Source organism: Pinus tabuliformis, chromosome 6, assembly GCF_031772625.1.
Source record: "Pinus tabuliformis cultivar Carrire ecotype Pingquan chromosome 6, CPIR1, whole genome shotgun sequence".
NCBI classification, from domain to species: domain Eukaryota; kingdom Viridiplantae; phylum Streptophyta; class Pinopsida; order Pinales; family Pinaceae; genus Pinus; species Pinus tabuliformis.
In genome coordinates this window covers 578,125,899-578,144,668 of record NC_142292.1, presented here as the reverse complement: position 1 = coordinate 578,144,668, position 18,770 = coordinate 578,125,899, and positions in this window count along the sequence as shown.

Below are 18,770 nucleotides of genomic sequence, written 5' to 3'. Positions count from 1 at the left end.
TATGGACTGGTAAGAAACCCTCTCTTTCACATCTGAGGGTATTTGGATGTGATGCATATGTACATGTTCCAAAGGAGAAACGAACCAAGTTGGATAGTAAATCTGAAAAGTGCATCTTTATTGGGTATAAGGATGGTTTAAAGGGTTATAAGCTTTGGAACCCAGTAACAAGGAAGGTTGTGTACATCCGAGATGTGGTGTTTAGAGAGGTGAAAGATGTTATTAAACATGAAGTCCAACCAAAGGAACATGAGAAGATAAAGTTTGAGCTAAAGGAGGAAGAATCATACTCTACAGTAGAGGAGGAATCAGAAGATGAAGAGCCACAAATTCCGGCTGTGAGAAGATCAATTCGAGAAAGAAGGCAACCAGAAAGCTATATTCCATTCGATTTCTATTCAAATTTTGCTTTGTCTGTTACTGATGATGATCCCAGAACTGTGAAGGAAGCAGTGGATTCAGAGGATGGAAAACTCTGGAAAGAGGCCATCATCGATGAAATGGCATCTTTGCACAAAAATAGGCTTGGGATTTGGTGGATTTGCTGGCTGGAAGGAAACCCATTGGTAACAAATGGGTGTTGAAAAAGAAAGACAAATGCAGAAGGAAAAGTAGAGAAATACAAAGCTCGATTGGTAGAAAAATGTTATTCCTAGGTGCCAGGAATTGATTTTGGTGATATTTTTTCTCCTGTTGCTAAGCTAACTTCTATTAGATTACTTTTATCTGTTGTTGCTACTTTTGATTTTGAGGTAGAATAGATGGATGTGAAGACAAAATTTCTTCACGGGGATTTGGAAGAGGAGATCTACATGAAGCAACCTGAAGGCTTTGTGGTGAAGGGTAAGAAGGAACTGGTATGCAAGTTAAAGAAGTCTATGTATGAGTTAAAACAGTCACCAAGGATGTGGTATCAGAAATTTGATACATTTATACGGGGACTTGGCTTCACTAGAAGCAAAGCAGATCATTGTGTGTATTTTAAATTAATTGGTGAGCATGTTATTTATCTGGTCTTGTATGTGGATGATATGTTGCTGGTTGGAAATGACAAAGAAGTTATCCAGGATTTGAAGACCTAATTGTCGTCCAAATTCAACATGAAATATCTTGGTGCTACAAACTATATTTTGGGCATGGAAATTAAAAGATATTGGACAAAGAGGAAGCTCTGGTTAAACCAGAGGAAGTATGTCAAGACAATATTGCAGAGGTTTGATATGCAGGATAGTAAATCGATGAAGGTTCCTATTCCTATAAGTGTGAGGTTATTTGCTGAATAGTGTCCCAAGACATAAGAAGAGGAAGAGGACATGTCCCGTGTTCCATATGCAAGTACAGTCGGTAGCCTGATGTATGCAATGGTCTGTACTAGACCAGATATTTCACATGCAGTGGAAGTATTGAGTAGGTTTATGTCAAAACCAAGAAAGGAGCATTGGACAATAGTGAAGCAGATTTTCAAGTATTTGTGTGGCACTAGTGATTATGGTTTGCGCTACCAAGAAAGACCAGGATTGGACAAAGTGTTGGATATTCATGGCTTTGTTGATGCAGACTGGGCTGGAGATCTGGATCAGAGAAGATCTACAAGTGGGTATGTGTTTAACCTATTTGGAGGTGTAGTCAATTGGATGAGTAAGAAACAATCTATAGTGGCACTATCAACTACAAAGGAAGAATACATGGCAGCCACTCATGCAAGAAAGGAAGCAGTTTGGTTGCAGAGATTGTGTTCAAGTATGGGGTTAGTACAGGAAGCTATAAGGATAGACTGTGATAGCCAAAGTGAAATTTTCTTAGCAAAGAACCCTGCATATCATTCAAATACAAAGCACATTGATGTTCAATATCACTTTGTGAGGGATATGATAGAAGACAAAAAGGTGTTTCTGGTAAAGGTGGACACTTTGAAGAATACTACAGATGCATTGACAAAATCTATGAGCTCTGAGAAGTTCTCTTGGTGTAGAGAGACAATGGGCATTTCAGGGCTGGAAAAATGACTAAGCTCTCTTCTGGCCCCCTGTGGAAAGAAAACAACAAGTGGGAGAATGTTGGGTTGTGTTATATTCTTTCCACGTAGTTAACAGGGGGTTTGAAGTGCACCCATAACCCCACTTTATGGGGTCCAGGGCAGCGCCCCAAAAATCTTGGTTTTGGACCCTATGTTAGGTTAGGCGGACCCACCTATGGTTTTGTGCATGATTTTTGCACATGTTTTTTGGATGTGATGGTTTTCGGTCCATGGTATTGGACACGATGGTTTTCGGTCCATGGTATTGGATGCTTCGGCATGTATAAATATGTATTGTAACATCGAAAGGAATGTAATGAAAAATCAAGCTGGTAGTCTGAATTTTGAGATCAAGGGGAAAATCTCTATGTATATGTGTTTTAAGTGTTATGCTCTCGCATTGTTTATTTTCTATGATTTAGAATTCATATGCAGGTAATTACTGTATGGGGTTAAAACCTACATTGTAGTGTAGGTAGAGGTTCTATAGCTTAGTGTGCAGAGCCCTAGCGTAGAAGTCGACAGCTGAGTGCGTGGACCCCTGCAGATGTGTGCGGAGGGTGAATAGAGTCTGTAATACTTGGAAGATATTGATAAAAGGAGTTATTCTACAATTTCTATGTATTTGTTCTGTTAATGGGTTTGGATATGTTTTCTATGAATTTCCTTTTATTATGCTTATATGATGCGTGAATGAATTCAATTACATTGAATAGTTGAATGCAATCACGAATATCTACTTACGCGGTGATAAATTTAAGTATTTAACAAGATAAGAAAATCACTTAGGATAATTGAGGAATCTGAATGGCACACTGCTATAGAAGCGTGAAAGTACCTGAGCTATAGGTTAGAGCTACACGAAGGTTGATCGTGTACTTTTGCGAAGGTATTGAAAGATAGAATAAAGGGTTTGTCTTATAAGGCCTAGAGTGAGATCACCTGTGCAAAGGCAGGGATAGAAGAGATCAAATGACATTACAACCATCTCAAGGGTGAGGAAACTTGGTTCCATCATACCCCCATACTGCTTCGGGTGAGACTTCGGTATGCGCTCTGAAGGCTGATGCTGAAAGGTCTAGTAGTGTAGGGATTTGTTTGGCTAAATAATGTTGAACCTAGGTCAGGCACCCTCAAGCCAACAAATGGTTCCATTGTTGGAACTAGAATATGCATAAGAGATGTGTGATGTCGTATCACTGGAATCCAGCCAAGAAGGATATTGGAGACTGGTTGGATAGAAAAGTCCACGAATTCGCAGCATAGGAGGACAGAAACCCTTGATTTTTAAAAGAACAGTCGTTGGACCGATACCTATATATAGAGATCCATGAATTTTTTTTTTTCTCTTTCCCTTTTGAGCTATACGAGTGGATCACAAAGCTAGAAGATAGCCAAGGAAGGTGGAAACTTGATGGTCCTATTGTGTGGACCCCAAAGCTAGTGCGAAGGTTGGAAGCATCAGAGGATAAGATCGCTCACGCTGTTGATCATTGGCTTGATCACATCATAGGAGGATTTGTGACTGAATTCACGGTTGACACCTCAGTCATCTATAAAGACGCGGAGAGACGCTTTTTGAAAGGATTGCGAGGTAAGTACGTAAAATATTTGAATACTTTGATTAGAATGTTGTTGTGTGAAAAATGGATTATGCAACTACCTTGATATTCAGGGCTACGCAAAGCGGAAAAACTTACAAGAATGAAGGAAATAAAGGTTAGAGTATAGCCCCTTGATTTCACCTCCACGAAGAGATGAAGAAGGGATAAAAAAGCTTTCTCTGCGAAGTGTTATCCAATTAATAAGATAAGTATTCCCGCGAATACCACCTGCACCCACACCACCTTTGACTTCACCACCATCGCCTCCAAATTTGCCCGTACCACCTCTACCTCCACCCCGGTTCAGTATGGAAAACACAGTGAAGTTTCCTTTGTTCAAAGGCTTGGGAAATGAGGACACGGACCAATTCTGGTTTGTTGTGAGCATTGTATGGGAAGCTTAGGGTGTTATAGATGATCATATAAAGAAGGCGACATTAGTTAGTGCTTTGCAAGATCATGCGCTAATCTAGTATATTAAGTACTCTAATGATAACTTGAATGCTAGAGTAGCGGACATCCAGGCAGCACTACATAGGGAATTTAGTAAGCCTAAATCTGAGGCACAGTCGATTGTGGGATTCAATGAGATCATGATGCAACTAGGTGAGACACCTTGGGAACTAGATTAGAGGCTAAAATGTACAATTCGCAAAACCAACATGAGTTTGATAGATGGAAAACATCGCGAGTGGTTTGTGGCTTCGCTACTACCACACTTAAGGAATGCGTTGTCGCAACAGAAGATAACAACTCAGGCAGAGGCCTTGGAGATTTCCATGAGACTTTGATGCAAGATCCTAATCTAGGAGTTCAGCAAATCCATGCACAATTGAAGAACCTATTCCTTGAGATGAAAATTATGAAGTAGGACAAGATGGTTCGGCCAGAGGTATGCGAGGAGGTATTGTGCTTGAAATGCAAGAGTCGGGGTCATGACAAAGAGCATTGCCTGGTCTTTGCAAATTACCTTGTAGGAGGAGGACCGATGCCTTTAAGGCCAGAAGCTCAAGCAGGACCTAGCATGGGGCTTGCCTTATGGTGTGCTATCTATTAGGTAGCTGGAAAACATGCCACAGACAACTGTAACTTACTATAGAAGTATGTGCAAGCACCACAACAGTTGTTTTGCAACTTTTGTAGTTTGATAGGACATGATGAGAGTACTTGCAGGACCTATGAATTGATGATGGGTACAATTCCCTCCTACAGGGTTCACGCCAAAACGTGGGCCCTTGACCAGAATGCAGGGATGGCGTGGATAGGATTTCAACGGCGCGAACGAGGCCGAGGTGGAGGAGAACCTGGTAGAGGTTGAGGACAGTTGATTTACTACAATTACGGAGGACCAGGACACTATGCCCACGATTACACTAATCCAACGCATTCATTGTGCAAGTATTACATGTTGTTTGATCATGAAACGGAAGGTTGTCATACACTGATAGCTAGGATACGTGACAAAGGGGTGCTACCACCTCCATCGGCTCAGAACTTGCAGATGATGATATCTTAGCCGCGCGAGGAAGATCCAAACGTAAATATAGTACTCAGAAGTGGAATCGCGACAGGAGATGACAAAGGGAAACAACCAAAAGATAGTACATGGGTTCGCAAAGCCCCAACAAAAGAGGTTGAGTTCAATTTGGAGTGCGCTCATGAAACCTTCATGGAAGCTAATAAGAGCTTCGCTGAGGCCTCCACCTCAAGAAGAAAGGATAAGCTTGAGCCCAAGATGGAACCCTTTATGCTCACAACTTTCCTAGAAACCTATATGAAGTTATTGCACAACAATAAGGATATGAAAGGGTTACAAGAACTCATCAATAGATGTGCTGGAACCATGCTAGGTGAGCTGCACATAGTACAAAAAATTGGCAAGCATAAAACAAGGACGAGACAGGAGATGAGACCGATCACATAAATAGGAGAGTATGAAATGGATTAGGTAATTTTGGACTTGGGGTCAAATGCGAATGTCCACCCAAAAAAAAATTAGGAGCGAATGCGGAGATCTATGTTGCAATGGTCTCTGATTCAGCTAAGGATGGTGAATCAGCAAAGATCATCCCCATGGGGTGGTTGCAGGGGGTCATCGTGGATATTGAGGGAGCAAGTGCACTAGTTTATTTTGAAGTAATAGAGATAGTGGACGACAACAATCCCTATCCTGTGCTCCTGGGAATTGACTGGGCCACTCATATGAACGGGGTAATCAATTTGAAGAAGTGAAAGATGATCTTTGAGAAGAAATCGCTGCATGTAATAATGCCCATCGATCCTGCTAAAGGATTGCACTATACTGAACTCATCCGTGATTATGAGAGTGATGACGGCCTGGACTCTATCTATAAGATAACAACGTGAGAACAAGATTGGGTGAATCCCACCATGGAAGGAAGGATTATGTGGGATTGCGAGAGTTCTTGCATGACCCAGTTGCTATGATGTGTGTTGTCAGAGGTAAGAAATATACCTATTTATGATGGTCTAAATGAGGTAGATATCTTCTTGGATGCATTTGAAAGGGAGGTACCAGAAAAGCAACGCTTCCAGGCCTTGGACTAGGCACTACACGCTATGCCCACAAGATGGTGGGGTACGCATAAGGGAAGCTTTGATGATTGGTGCGAATGTAGGAAGATGATGAGAACATGATTTGGGAAGCAGAAGATGCAACTAACAGACAAGTACGATGGGCAGAATGATCTGCGCCTGTTCTATCATACCCTGGATGTTATCCCAATGAATTAGTATATATAAACAGAGCTCTGCAATGCGACAGGTGAATGGGACATCCTGCGTGAAGGATTCATGATGACATTTAGTTTTGAGGACGGATTTGACAGTATTGATGAAGCACTACAAGAGGTGAAATCAGCCATCTTTAGGATACCACAGGATCCTTTAGACCTGATTCAGCCTGAATGGGCTACTCAACTAAGTCATGTGCTCGAATGTTATAATATAACTGCTGAAGCAGAGGACGAGGATCTGCGGAAGATGAACATTCCAGAAATAGAAGGTCACCACGAGGTTCAAGGATCGTTGATTGAGAACCTTGATATAACCGCACTGGTGAAAATAAAACATGTCAACATTGGTACAAAGGTAGAGCCAAAATTCGCGAAGATTGGAGACTAATGGGATGACATGATAATGGATAAGGTTGTTGAATTGCTCCACGAATACGAGGACTTATTCCCTACCAATTTTACGAATCTGAAAGGAATAATCAGAGACGTACGAGTGAGGAAGATCACGTTAAATCCCAACGTGAAGCTAGTTAAGTAGAGACCTTACCGCCTCAATCCAAAATACAAGGAGAATGTACTCTTAGAGCTAGACAAAATGCTAGTAGTAGGCATCCTTGAGCCTATGGAAGAATCCAATTGGGTAAGCACAACGGTGGTGCAAGAGAAGAAGCAGAAGGATGAGATAAGGATATGTGTGGATCTGAGAAAACTGAATGACACTTGTGTGCATGATCCCTTCCCAACTCCATTCACAGATGAAGTGTTGGATAATGTAGGTGGTGAGGAAGCATACTCCTTCACTCATGGGTTCTCTAGGTACCACAAAAAAAAACGCGACAGAGGACAGAAGCAAGACAACCTTCACGACTGAGTAGGGTTGTTTTCAATACACTGTAATGCTGTTTGGATTGAAGAATGTGCCTGCAATCTTTTCGTGCGTGGTTATTGCAACATTCAAGGAATTTATTCATAGTTCCTAGAGGTACATTTTTATGACTAGATTGTATTTGGGCTAGTTAAGTGCCACGTAGCGAGCTTGCACTTGATGCTGGATACCTGTCTAAGATACCAGATCACACTTAATCTCAAGAAGTGTCTATTCTACATTCGTTTTGTGAACCTATTGGGGCATGTGGCTTGCAGACAAGGAATGATGGTAGACCCCGTGAAGATTGCAGTGATACTGAACATGGAAGCACCGAGGAGTGTGAAACAACTGCATGTTACTCTGGGACATACGGGAGATTACATAAAGTTTATCAAGAGCTATGCCCAGATCACTGCACTGATGGAAAAATTGTTGAAGAACGATGTCACGTTCTGCTGGAATGATGACTGTAAGAAAATCTTAGATATATTGAAAGAAATGATGGTTACCGCGCCGATTCTAGTCTTCCTGGACTGGAAGAAAGAGTTTCATGTACATGTCGACACGTCATGTATAGTTTTGGGGGTAGTACTAACACGGGATCATGGAGAAGGCTTAGACCATCCTATCACATTCGTAAGCTGCAGATTATCCAAAGCAGAAAAGAACTATTCTACCACTTAACACGAGGGGCTAGCTATGGTGTATGCACTCCAGAAATACCAGCACTACTTACTAGGAGGCCATTTTCAGATGTATATCGATCACTCTGTGATGAAGTACCTGGTCAATAAGCCTGTGTTGGGGGGGCGGATCTGTAGAAGGCTCTTATTGTTCCAAGAGTATGATTTTGAAGTTGTTGTAAAGCTTGGATGATTGAACATGGGACCAGACCATCTGTCGTGCACCAAAACAGGGGAGGAACCTACTAACTTGGCAGAAGGATTGCCTGACATGAAACTATTTGCAGTGCATGTCATGGATGGTCATTTCAAGGATATAATACACTTCCTAACAATGGGAACTGCACCAGAAGGATACTCTGTCTAGCAAAAGAAGGAATTAGTAGTGCGCACGACAGATTTCTTTGTCATTTTTTGGAATTTATACAAGATGGGGACTTATGAGATATTGTGATGGTATGTACCTGAGTTCAAACAAATCAACATCCTCACGGATGCTCATGGGAGAGCTACGGGAGGACACTATGCAGGGAGAGCAACTGCGCAGAAGATTCTACGCGTAGGGTTTTGGTGGCCAACCCTTCATCAGGATTCAAAAGCATATTGCAAGGTGTGTGATGTATGTCAAAGAATAGGAAATCCATCGCAGAGGGATGAAATTCCTTTGAATCCACAAATAATATTGCAACCCTTTGAGAAGTCGGCAATATATTTCGTAGGAGCCATTTAGCCACAAGGGAAGACAATAACAAGGTACATTATCACTGCGACAGAGTATTTGACAAGACAAACACCTTTTAGGCTTTTCTATGGTGTGGAAGCCATAATGCCTATGGAATACATCATGCCTAGTCTACGCATAGCAGTTCTCACAGGTATGACGAATCGCAGAGCCCTGGAAGAGAGGCTCGCAGCTAGATGAGCTTGAAGAACAAATATTTTTGGCTGGATTTCACGAGCATGTCCAAAATGAATGTGAAAATGCATGTCATGATCGACACATCAGGATACACACATTTAAGGTAAATGATATGGTTTTGTTGTATGCTAGTAAGTTTGATAAATTCCATAGAAAATTCAGGATGCACTTGTTAGGGCCTTTTGTTATTAAGAAGATTACTTACAGAGGAGTGGTACAACTAGTCAAGTTAAACGGAGAACCCTTCCTAGGAAGGTGAATGGCAGTCGCTTGAATCCATACACCGGTGGTCCGATCAAGTGACTAAATGAACATAGCATATTCTTAGCACTCCAGGCATCTGAAAGGAGGCATGGGACTATAAACTACACTACCCAAGATGGGGAGCTACGCAATTGGAAGATGGTGCGATGCAAGGACATGTCACTGGGTCTGTGACAACACGAAGTGAGCTGCACTACCTAGGGAGAAATCTCGCAGGTCGGCTGGAAAGTGACCATTAAGGTCACTGTTGATGAAAAGACGACAGAAGTGAGGCCAAATGGAGTGGGCAACCGACATTTAAGATGAAATTTATGGCTTAGATCCTTGAAAATTTGTTGCCAATCTGGTATTAATGAAATTATTTCAGGGGGAATGGTTGGATTTGAATTCAAATTGCCCTATAAATTACAAGTGGATGTCCAACAAGAAACACTTGGCATTTTTAGTATTCAGCTGTTAAGCTCTCAAATGCCTATGGACCTAGAGTTTTTCACAGCTCTCAAACAGACCCCTGTATTTGCGAACTTGCCTAAGACATCACGAGTACTGATAGAGAGTTTTATGTCATCACCCCCAGAATTTATCAATACACCGAAAGTGGTAAAAGAGCTGGCACAAGAGATGGAGAAACAGGCTGAAGAAGTTGCCCCAAAAGTAGTTGAAGTACTGACGGAGGTCCCTAAATCTCCGAGAGTGCTGAGACCAAAGCCAAACCCAACCAAGGAGACCATGAAATATAGGAAGGGCAAGCAGCATGCCATCCTGGTGTGTGCATCGCGGAGACGAAACCAAACATAGACCACTACCCAGGAGAAAGGTAAGGCTATAAACCTAGAGGTAGAAGAGGAGGATAACAAAACATCCCCATGGACAATGAGGATGTGGGAGTGGAAATAGAGGAGGTTGAAGCCCACAGTGTGGACCTTATTACGTGGTTGTCGGAGTATGTCCCTCCACAAAACCCTAAGTTCAAGGTCCCCAAGGACATTGATGAAAGTAAGACTCCCCTACAAACCCCATTGCTACCAAATGAGATCACTTTTGATGGTTCGGATTTGGAACGAGTGCCGATTTTGAAGCTCGAATACTGGGACTTGGCGGACCATGAGAAGTTCTTGCACCTAGTGATCGAATAGTTGATGCACCGCATCATAGACACAAAAACAGGAATGACTGCACTGGAGCCGAGAAAGTGGCTGAGAGGAGTAGAGAAGGCAGGATTACTCAACTTTCTCTAGGTGCCACACTATAACTACACCCCCATGACAATTTTAGTCATCAAGCAATTGTTGTGCTTGGTGCATGATGGGTGTCTATGGCTGGAGGAGCTAATACCCATCACTGATATGTTAATTCACATCACACGCCTGCCATATATAGGTGAAGATATAGCGATGATATTTTCTAGCAAGGGTGGTGAGCTGGCGCTCGCAGAATCAATGAAAGAGAAGTTCAAATTGGTGAAGAAGTCATGTGGGTATGCAATCTCCAGCATCTGCGACCCCGCTGTGAAGGTGGCAACGTAGTTCCTTGCAAGGAAGGTGATGCAGAAGTGTCGTGCTAACGAGGTGTCAGTGCTTGTTGTCGCACTTGCACAACAGTGCATGAAAGGATTCCAGTTTAACTGGTCGGACTACCTCCACAGCGAATTCCTGGCCAACTATCACAAAGTGCAAGAGAAAAGCAATATGTTCCACTATGTGTGTCTCTTACTATCGATTGTGCTCATAGCGTGGCAGCTACTAAAAGAAAGCCAATTTCGCTCGGTCGTGCTGGACCTCCTTGAAGCAGCAAAGTATGCTTCACTACGGGCAACCAAGGACGCGGAGCACGTTTGAGATAGAAAAATCTTTTGTATCGTGAAGGAAATGGATATCAGGATGGCTATCAATCGCAAGCCACGATTTTGTCGCCCATAGTATATGCTAACCTATAGAGCTATGCCAAATTCAAAGCGGATTTCCACCATATATCAATCAGGGTACGAAAGGACCCTACGCAGAAGTGGTACGACTTGTCGTACCTAGCCATAGATGATGGCATTGATGTGGTGTTGGATAAATGGTTGGTGGAGTGGTGCACCTCCATGGACTTAGTGGTGGGTGGAAGCAAGCCTGCCACACAAAAGAAGAAGGACGAGGCCAAGCTGAAGATGGTGCAGTTGGTCAAGAAGAGGAAGAAGGAGGTCGCTGAGAAGGCCAAGGCAAAGTAAATAGGAAAGGAGGAAAGAAGAAAAATAGGAGGCACAGAGCATGGCTCTGACAAAGGTGCACAGTCGCCTTCACCTGCAACTTAAGAAGAGGAGACAAAGCAGCATGACGTAGACCCTCAGGAGACGTCCGGTCGTATTAAGCACTCGAGAGAGCTGGAAAAGGAAGGGTCCAGAAAGAAGTCCAAGGCAACCAAGACCTCACTGGACTCCATCACACTAACGGAGGTAGATTTATACGACATCGTTGATACAATCAAGGATGTCACCACAGAGGCCTTGTAGCATTTTGAAAAGCAACAATAGATCATCCTAGGGGCCATCTACACTGGACTGCAAGAGTTGCAGGCCCGCGCATCGCAAGTTGGTACGACGTCCATCAGATTGGCATCAACACATCAAACGATATCGATATGTTGCACATGAAAGCTTTCAGTGCACTAGTGCTACTGGATGGAGCACTGGCAAGAGAAAATGAGGTTGGCAAGCCCACTGTCAACACCTTGAAGGGAATGCGATTAAGCCTAGTAGCGCTCCCACATGAAGCACTCAACTCCTTGCCAAATGGTGTAATTTCCGAGCTGAGGGCCCATGAGTACCATGCTATCTAAGTGACCAATGAGAAGAGAATAAACAATGAGTAGATCACCTTACATAGAAATGCTTCCATCGACGTCGAGGCGAAGGAGACCAGCCAGAGTAAGAATATCATACAAGTCATAGAGGAGGCCTGTAGAATGGTCCCGGAATTGGCCATTCTAGAGGAGGAGCTAGTCGAGGTTCGCATCCGTAAATTGGCCATAGGGGTTTGCAACACTCGGACGAAGATGGAATGGGTATAGTTGGATCTGAACTTGCATATTATAGAGCTCCAATTGAGGGCTCAACCTTCAACACCACCAGAGGGCAAGGAACAGTGGGTGGTCGTTGTCATAGAAACAGTCATGATAGTGGAAAGTGCAGTAGCAGACTGCACATAGTTATTTGAACAGTCATTTGAGGTCCTGACCGGCTTGTAGGAGGACCCAAACATCTAGAGGCTCAAGACACAAGTGCGTGAACTCCAACAACGCTATGACAAAGTTAATGGCACAAAGCGAACCATCGCGTTGTCACAGAGGTTAGCCAAGCTGTAGGAAGCTATGTAGCTGAAGGAACGGGTGGACGTAGTGCTTCACAAGGAAGCAGTATTGAAGGCGCGACTCAAGCCCTAGCTGGAGGAAGCCTATGCAGTTACAGGAAACATTGAAGGTAAGCTTGCGACTTTACAAGTGACGCAACAACAACTTCAGGCTGGTAGCGCAAGGGCAGTAACTAAGAAGACAATCAAATATGCAAAGCAGGCAGTAACTCAGTGCACAACCGAAGTTACGGTCATCAGGGTCGAGTTGGACGAGCTTCGCGTAAAAATATCCATGCCTACTGAGTGACTGAAGGGCGAGTGATGATGCTTTTGTTGGGGGCTTGTTGGGAGCGGGTTCCCCCAAGGGCAGTTTTGAGGCTAAAAGCTCATGTTTTAGTCAAGATTTTGTAATATTATTATAAAGACTCTGAATTTTGTAGTCGTGGAGCGCGAAGGTATTATGTGTCACAAAGAGTAGTCTGCCCTTAGTTTTGTAAAGTAAAGTCGGCTGTAAGAGATCTACCCGTGGTCCGCAGACCATGGGATTGTATAAAAAGAGCTAAGCTCTAAGTAGTTAAGAGGATAACACAAGGAAGAGAGCCATAGCTTTAGAGCGAGAAGTCTAACTCTTGGGTTATAGTGTAGGTAGAGGCTCTGAAGCTAGTGCATAGAGACCTAGGGTAGAAGTCCGCACGTGAGTGCGTGGACCCCTGCAACTATGTGCGCAGGGTGAATAGAGTTTGTAATACTTGGAAGATATTAATAAAAGGAGTTATTCTGCAATTTCTATGTATTTTCTTTGTTAATGGGTTTGGATATGTTGTGTATGAATTTCCTTTATTATGCTTATATGATGCGTGAATGAATGCAATTACATTGAATAATTGAATGAAATCACAAATATCTTCTTACGCGGTGATAACTTTAAGTTTTTGACAAGATAATCAAATCACTTAGGATAATTGGGGAATCTCAATAGCAAGCTACTATAGCAGCACGAAAGTACCTGAGCTACAGGTTAGAGCTCCGCGAAGGTCAATTGTGTACTTTCATGAAGGTATTGAAAGATGGAATAGAGGGTTTGTCTTACAAGGCCTAGAGCAAGATCACCTGCGCGAAGGCAGGGATAGAAGAGATCAAATGACATTACAACCATCTCAAGGGTGCGGAAAGTTAGTTCCAACATCCCCCCATACTACTTCGGGTGATAATTCGGTCCGCGCTCCATGGGCTGATGCCGAAAAGGCTAGTAGTGTAGGGATTTGTTTGGCTAAATAACATTGAACCTAGGTCAAGCCCCCTCAAGCCAACGGTAATATTGGTTTAATCTTGACTGAGTAACAAATTAATTAATATAATCGTGATTTTGTTATTGACCAGTTTATCATTATTAAGATTTGTAAGCCCATAATATTAGTTATCCCATGATATTCGATACGATAAAATCAAATCTCAACCATAAAATTCAAACCTATTAACCCACTTTTATATATATATATATATATATATATATATATATATATATATATATATCCCATTTGGACTATCTAATCCTATCATATAAATATTATTTATTATTAATAAAATTATTTATATAAAATTTAAATAATACATTAATAATGGTATAATGGTTAACAACTTATACCAATGATATAAACGTAGTTGTAATTAGCATGATTAGTTAATCAAGCATCCATATAAAAAATTAGTTTAAAAATTTTAAGTTGTTTATTTTTTTTATATAGTTTATGAAATTTCATAAAGATTTACTTCGATAGTACAGTTGCATTCTTACATATGTATAGATTCAATGTTTTAATTCAAAAATTTTATTTAAAAATTATCTCAAAAATAATAATTTTATTCCAAAAAAGACAAAATGTATTATTAAATTTATTTAAAAAAATAAAAATGATTTAAATTATTAGAACTTTAAACCTAATTTAATTAATAAATGAAAAGATATTTTTCTCATAATTTTTTCTAATTAATTTTAACTAAAACATAACAAATATTTATAAAAATTTGAATTTAATTTGTTTAATTCGTAGAATTTTAATGTCCTCAGTTTTTTATGCTATGAAATAAAAAATTTATTTAAAAAAAAAATCACAATGCTATTTCAAATTTTAAAAATTGCAAGATTCAAGTGGAAAATCCATTTCATATGTAAATTAGATTAGGCCAAAAATATATCTATCTCTATATAAATAAGAAAATTTTAATACTTGCACCAAGTATAAACATCATTTGGAAAAATTCTTAATCCTTTGAATGGGCATTTCTCGATATATATATATATATATATATATATATATTAAAAAATAATATATTATTTCATTTTTTTAAATAGTTTTCATATTTAAAAATATGAGATTTTTATAAAATGGGTTTGTATTATGTTTTAAAATTGTTTTTGATTGGTTAATAGTTAATTTTCTTTCCATTTGAGAAAAGAGGTTAAAAACCTAAGACAAAGGTATTAAGAATAGGAAAACCTGCCTTTTACGAACTATCAATAAAGTAATTATAATAAGTGCACCATTTTCTTTGAATAATACTAATGAATCAACCTTCATTTACCCATAAAAATTAGTGATGACTCACAATAGTGATGACTCTCACAACTATTAATTTGACAACTAAAATATGATTTAACAACTCATAAATTTTCCCATCATAAATAAAAATACATCTTCATTTATAGTAATTAATTAAATAATTCAAAAACCAACCAAACTGTATGAACAGATTTGTAAGTCCCCTTCGATGACATTTTTCCATTCACAATATTGAAGTCTCCTTCGATGACATTTTTCCATTCACAATATTTGTCATGAAAGTTGATGCACGCAATGAACTCACTGGCAAGGGATACAACATGGCCAAGTAAACGGCAAAATAAATTGAAATTGTCGTTCCGCGTTAAACATAATTCTGTTCACGCAGTCTGATAATCATGACCGAGAACATTCATTTGACTTTTGGATTTTGGGATTGCCTTATTGGTTGCGAAGACTGTAAAACCAATAGATTGTTGAAAAAGGAGACGTGTATTCCTCTCCTACCACCGCAGATCCCGACGTTCTTTGAGGAGGAAGTCCTCCTACAGTAGAAACTCTCTGCATGTATTTTACGTTTTGAAGTAATCCATTTCTGCACGACAGAACCAAAGTAATATTGTGTCATTATCGCAGCACTAGAACAAAAAATAATATGGTGTCATAACGGCAGTAGAATAAAGGAAAGGACGATATCAAAATGTGAAAACAATAGGGTTCAACCACTTACTTGTTTCCACCGTTGACTGGTAGCCTCCATTTCAATCTAATCAATACTGTCAGAATCCACTGTAACTGAACTCACAGCCTTAACGGTCACTCGACTGAAAGGCATGAACAGTTCCCATGTGGGTTGTCCTCCATTTTGATCAGGCTTTGTAGAGAAATAGTGCCGACCCACAACCTCTTGACCTGGAGTAGAGTATAAATATGTTGATACATTGAAATTATCCCAAGAAGACCCATTAAATCTGTAATACTGGATTCCTTCCGAGTATAAGCTGAGAAGAGGACTAAAATTCTTTGAAACACTTATTTCTGCAGGAATTCCCATTGGGAGGGATCGAACCTGCTGCCAGAATCGATATTGTGCAGAACCTGCTTTCCAACCACATTGCATTGAGAAGATGGAGGAACTCCGCCCTTGGAATTCCTTCGTTGTACATAAGATACACTGCTCGCAGTGCCTTGCCCGCTGTGCGAAACGGCCTTGAGTAGCAGATTAGCCACATCTTCATTATTAATTTTTTTCATAGAAAGTGTAGTGCCTGTGCCAAAGCAAACCAATTAAATTTTTTAATTTTTTTCTAGGGTTTCAAATTATATCTCAATAAACGGTAAATATCATCATGCAAGTCGAAGGATTGAAAATAAATATTTAGGCCTATGTTTCTTGTAACCGAAACAAAATACTGGCTTACCTGTTACAGTTGATTCAGGGATGGCCGAGATGGGTTCTCCTGCCTTCATGCTGAAGGAAAAAGTAGGCTTCCCACCTTGAGCGAGAGGGTCAGACAGGAAATAATGATAACCCACTGAATATTATGTAAAATACCAAAAGATCAATAATATCGTAAAAAGGAGGCAGCGGTTTATATTGAACAGAGCCATTCTATACGAGTGACTATCTTTTCCAAAGTTGTCGATATAAAGCAGAAGAGATGGGGTTTTCATATCTATAACTTTTGATATGCAAGATGACTTTAACAAACATTGACTGGTTCATGTATCGATCAATTCAATACGTATTGAACTAAACATGTAAGATGGAGACATTTATGTGCAACTTTTGTTAGGTATGATGCAATAATTAGGCTGCTCGCAACGTCGTTAAGGCATATAATTTAAAAATAACGAACACATGTTATAAGGGATTTGGGAGGGAGTTTCCCTGCCAACGTAGACTTCTTCAACCCACATAATTCGTCAATAAAATTATAGTTTACAATAAATATAGATAAGTCGGCAGGTCCCTCACATTTGAATGAGATATCAGAATGCGCAGAGAACCCATCTGTTGAGGTGGTCATCGTACACAAATTGGCAGTCATACCCAAAAGACCGTGTCGTTTTTGAACTCGGAAATTGTGGAGGAGGAAATTGCCCAAGACTCCCCAGGCTTAAGCACGCGATAGAATTCTCATAAACGCCAATAACAAGTTTTTATGTTCGGACGTTGTAAAACATGAAGATTTCATGGGCAACTCTCATACGGTATTTCAGTTTGTGAACCATATAGTGAATTAGTTTTGCGAAAACACTCGGTTTTTTCTTTGCTTCTTTGAATTTGAAATTTTATTTTTTATAATATTTATTTTATAATTGGTATAAAGTTAATGATTATTGCACATTCTTAATTAAGAAAAGAAATAGGTTAATGGTGTAAAATCAAGAAACATTTAGTTAAACTTAGATCTAGCAGTTGAAGTGTTTTGTTAAATCTATAATTCAATCTTTTTTGCTATATTTTATAATTAGCACAATCACTAATAAAATTAATATAAATTGATAGGCTTATATCACCATATTAATAATTATTATGTGTATTTTTTTTAAAAACTAATTATTTATAATTATTAATAACTATATAAATAATAAAAAAATATTCTTATATATTTACGATTATTATTTAATATTATAATAATAATATAATTATTATTATATTAATAATTATTATATTATATTATATTTTTATTATAAAAATATAATATATTAATTTTTATTGGAAATTCTTAAATTAAGGAAAGAAATCTGTTAATGGCATAAAATCAAGAAACATTTAGTTAAAGGTAGACATAATAGTTGAAGTTCCCTGTTAAATCCATCACCACATATGTAAAAAAATTAATTTTGACTTTTGAATTACTTTATTTTATTAAATGGGTAATTTTAGATATCAGATTATATTCATCTTAATTTTGGATTGGCTAATTTGATAGAGTCAAAATGGTTTTACTAATAATTATAATTATAATTATAATTATAATTATAATTATAATTATAATAATAATAATAATTATTATTATTTTGTCAAGTTTTATTAGCATAATTAGTTCATGATGGTGACCTATGTTCAAACCTTGAGGGGCTGGTTGCCCCATGTGCTAGGGGAGGAGACATGGTAAAAAAATCCAAGCCGAGTCGAGTGCATCCTCGAGTGACTTTGACAACTTACATGACTCTGGGTGGCCGCTTCTCATGCCATAGGTCAAGCCTAGATGATCATAAACAACTTGACAAAAAAAAATATTATTATTTATTTTATATTATTTTTAAATTTTATTTTAAGGTCAAGCCTAGATGATCATAAACAACTTGACAAAAAAATTTATTATTATTTATTTTATATTATTTTTAAATTTTATTTTAACTTTTATTTTTCAATTCGAAATATCTTGAGCATCTCAACACTTTATTTTCCTTGTTAGATCAAGTCTTTCATCCATGTCCTAATGATAAACCACAATAGAGGGTTTGAAACCTTGACAACAAAAAAGCATATGTGATTAATCGGAAAAAAATGTTCCTCTCATTATTATGAGTCACAAAAGTTAATTGAAATATTTTGTTTATGATTCACATTCTACACACAAAAATGGTAATGCATATCTCAATCAACATATATATATATATATATATATATATATATATATATATATATATATATATATATATATATATATATATATATATATATATATATATATATATATATATATATATATATATATAATTTTTGTTATTAATATTCAAAATATTACATGTT